The following is a 4,547-nucleotide window of genomic DNA, read 5'->3' on the forward strand; positions in this document are numbered from 1 at the left end:
TTGTAAATATTTCTAACTCCCTCACTTACATTTCAATTCTTGTATTGCATTTTTGTCATTTTTGGATTTTCTCTTTTTTTTTTTATTTACTTTGATCAAAATAATTGTCATGTAAGAGAGAAGTGAGGGAGGGACTAACGACTTTAATTGATGTGTAGTGCTTTACCTTAGTGTGGGGATGGGAATTGCCTAGGCTATCCATGCCTTAGAAATGCCCCCACAATGAAGAACACAAGAAATGAAGAAGAATGGAAGAATGGTAAAGGGAAATGCATTGTGCACGAATGGAATGAATCCGGGTACAAAGGACCAGAATCCGAGCGGATTCCCAGAAATCCGCCCGTCTTATGCAATCCGAGCTTCCTGCACAAAAGACGCCCGTCTTGAACTGAGCTGAATTTTGGAATTTTCATGACTGTTAAAGAATCCGAGCGGATTCCAAAAAATCCACCCGTCTTGAAGAATCCGTCCGTCTTGTAAAAAAGACGCCCGTCTTTGCAGCTGAGGAAAACAAGCAAAAATCTCTGGACTGAAATCCGTCCGTCTTTGAGGAAATCCGCCCGTCCCGTGTTCAGACAATCCGAGCGGATTGTACCAAATCCGCCCGTCTTTAGGCGAGCTTTCGCAAAGATTGAAGAAGCAGAATCCGCACGGATTGTACCTAATCCGCACGGATTGCACCTGCAGTTTCGAAAACTTCGGCCCCTTTATAACCCCTCCCACCTTCATTCATTCACTCATTCATTCATAAACACTACCCACAACATCAAAACCCTTATCCTCTCCATCATAAAAACAAAAACCCTCAACAACATTCAACAAAAACAAATCAAACCACCCTTCCAACAACAATTTAATCACTCAACCTTCAACAAAATCAAAACCAAGAACAAAATCTTCAACCTTTGAGTCGATTTTTGTTTTCATAAAGGCAAGGCCTTTCACCTTCAAATCGATTTGGGCATCCTACATATTGAAGATTTTTCATTCTTTTCTTGGTTAAGCTCATCAATGGCAAGGACTAAAGGTGCAACAAAGGCAACCAAGGCACCAAAGGCTAAGGCACTCTCACAAAGGCAAAAGGCTCTTCAAACAAAGAAAGCTTTGGCTATGGTGGTAGCAACACCAAACTTGGAAGTGCAACAACAACAACAACATTCTATGGGATCATCAACATCCTCTACTCCGGTAATTGATCAACTTTTGCATTATCCGGAGGTAACTTTTATTTCCGATACCCATAGAAATACCTTTGTCAAGTTTGCTATGAAGTCATTACAATCCACCAAATTCATATGTAAAGATGCCTTGGAAAAATTGGGTGTTCTTGAACAAACAAAAGCCTTTTTCAAAGCCATGGGGTTGGAGAAATTGTTTGAAATAAAGGAATTGACATACCCCTCCCTTGTCTTGGAATTTTTAAGTTCTTTGAAAGTCACCAAAGTTGAGAATAGGGAAAATATCGAGTTTCGTCTAGCTAATGTTAGTAGACGCATTACCTTTAAGGAATTGGGTGAAATTTTGGGTCTTAGTGATGAAGAAAGTTACTTCAAGAGTTATGGAAAGTATGACCCCGAACCTCTTTGGGAGGCAATCTCCGGGAAGAAATTTGAGGATTTTCATGCATGTCGTGCTCTTTTGGTCCATCATCCGGGCATAAAAGTATGGCACAAGGTTGTGGGAAATACCATAATTGCTAGGAAAGACACCAATCATTTCACAAGACTCGATTTTATTCTCCTTGAATCGGCTTTGAATATCGGAAGAATTCACACCAAGCCTTACAATTCTTTGAGGCTATTGGTTGATAGATGGCTTAATGTTGATAATGGGAAGAAGGGCACGACCGTTATTGTCAATGGCGGGCTAGTCACGGTCCTAGCTAAGCACTTTGATCCTAATTTCAATAAGGATAAGAAGTACAAAGCAAAGGAAGGTGGCCATCTTATTGATATGCACATTATGATTAACAAGTTCAAGTGGGTTGCCCATAACCCCCTTGACACTAAATATGGATGGCTAACTAGTGAACCTAGATCGTTCACCTTGCCCTCGAAGATTTGTCGCCTAAGTGTCCACCGGACCAATTATCTACTTCCCCTTTCCGAAGAAGCCGAGTATATCATTCAACAACAAAAGGGTGATCTTGAAACCCCCTCCTCTTCCATTATCATACCACCTTACCCCTTTGAGTATGAAGAGTTCAAGCCGGAAGGAATTGAAATTGGGAAAGACTATGTGACTCTTCTTATGCAAGCAATGCACAAGCAAGCCCATGAAGATCGGAAAAATGCGTATTTGGCTCAATATCCGCCCCTCCTACATCTAGCTAGGCAAGGACTCCTTGACCCATCTTGTCCTTTGCCTAGTTGGGCGGATAGAGAAGTCTTATTTCCGGGTGCATCTAGGGACGTGGTGGGAGATAATGAGGTTGTTGGAAATGATGAAGAAGTTGATGATAATATTGAGGAAGAAGCAATGGAAGGAGAAAGAGATGGTGAAGATGATGATGAGGAAGAAGATGAGGAAGAAAGTGACAAGGAAAGTGGCAATGTGACCACTTCTCATGAGGGAAGTGGTGATGATGATAGCATGATGGAAGACTAGCAAGCCTTGGAGACTCCTACACTCCCATGGTTTGTCTATATCTCTTTGTATTTTATTTCATTTTGATCATTGTTGGTTTAGTCCTAGCAACATCAAAGGACTCACACCTCGGTACCATTGAGGTGTTTTTTATTGTTCCCATTTGTAAAATCCAAAATGACAAAACTAGTTTCATGCATAGCATAGTGTGTGCATGAACTATACCCATCCTTGGACATTAGCAATAGTGTCTCACTCGGTTTGGGGAAGTTAATGCATACACAACGGGAGGTAATCTAAATTATCCTCTCCGTCATAACAAAAACCATGCATCACGTAGTGTAGCTTAGTATAAAATTGCATTTAGTATAGAAATCATGCATCATCTTTGCATAATTTCCATCATTTTGGCCATTGAGGACAATGCCCATATTAGTGTGGGGATGGGAATTCTAACATTTAACTCTTATTCAAAAACCCATAAAAATTGAAAAATTTCAAAAATCATAAAAATTGAAAAATTGAAAACCCAAAAACAAGTTCATTTCCTTTGTATATATTGTCTTTGTTTTATCCTTGTTCACATTGATTGACTACTCCACATCCGAGACATGAGGATATTGAAGACCGCATGGTATGATCTTTCCAATCTCCTTTTTCCTTTTTATGTTAACGACTATGTGGCTTTATTTTGATTGATGCGGTATAACAATGTGAACTTAGGACTTGCATTTAGTTTATTTGTCATATTAGTTGGTAGAATCACTTGCATTAGGATGTTTATATGTTAGTTGCATCATGGCATGTAGTTTGCATGTTAGAAAAATTTTGTGAAACCGTCTACTTGGGAAGCTTGACAAGTGTATATAGGCCCTAGTAGATGCCTTTTGTTCTTAAGACTTTGCTTGTTAGAATACTTGTAAAACACCCTAGGATGTGTCATGCTAGTATCCTTTGACCCATGGATTAAGGCCTAGTCAAGAGTACCTTGTGGTGTGATAACTCCTTGACTACCGTTTATTCCAAGGTGACCCTTGAAACCATGCAACCATCATTCATCCATGTTCTACCATACATTTTTGTCATCAAAGGGAATGGGCACAAAAAGAAATCAATTTGAGTTCAATGAAATGAAAAGTGAAAGAAAGTTTGCAAAAAAAAAAAAAATGCATCAAAAGAAAAGAGGAGCAAAAATAGACTCCTAAAGCTTCAAATACAAGGCACCCTCGTTACTAATTGGGGTGACTTTGAAAATGTTCAAAAAGAAATGCAAAAACGTTGTCAAGTATTGAAATGCCAAAAATCAAAATAAAAAGAAATGGCAAGAAAGTGTTCTCAAATGTTATATGCCACAAGAAATTGGGGGGAAAAACAAAAACAAAAGCAAACTCCCAAAGTGAAACTCAAATACTATTGATCCCTTTATCCATCGTATCCATTTTTTTTGCATGGTAGAGAGGGGACGACCCTTCTTCTTGTCTAAGCAAGAGGGGGAATTCCGCGATCCTCCAGTGTTTCTAACACCATAGGGAGTCTACTCTTGACAAAAGCATTTAACGATTGAGGACAAAGGTACCCTAGCTTGACACAACTTGGAGGTGATTTATTGGTATCCTTCTAGGCTTAGTAGTTTGAAGAAATTGCATCTATGAAGGATTGTGTACCCTTGAATTGCTTCCCTTGTAGATAATTTCCGCCACTTGATGAGGGAGTGGCTATTCTTTTTGTAGATGCATCCATTATGTGTTTTTTATGTGCTTAATGTTTGGATGTGTCGCCATTTTGGCAAGACCCACCTTGCCTTGCAAGAAGGCATCCTACCTCATGGTTGTCTTGTTGTGAGTTGAAGGGGCGGAGTGAGACCCGCTAATTGTCTCATGTCGGCTATATTATTAGGATAGGTTAGTATTGGTCCTAGTCTTTGTCACCTCTTTACTCGGGACGAGCAAAGGTTCGGTTTG

Source organism: Silene latifolia, chromosome 11 (assembly GCF_048544455.1).
Source record: "Silene latifolia isolate original U9 population chromosome 11, ASM4854445v1, whole genome shotgun sequence".
Lineage (NCBI taxonomy): Eukaryota > Viridiplantae > Streptophyta > Magnoliopsida > Caryophyllales > Caryophyllaceae > Silene > Silene latifolia.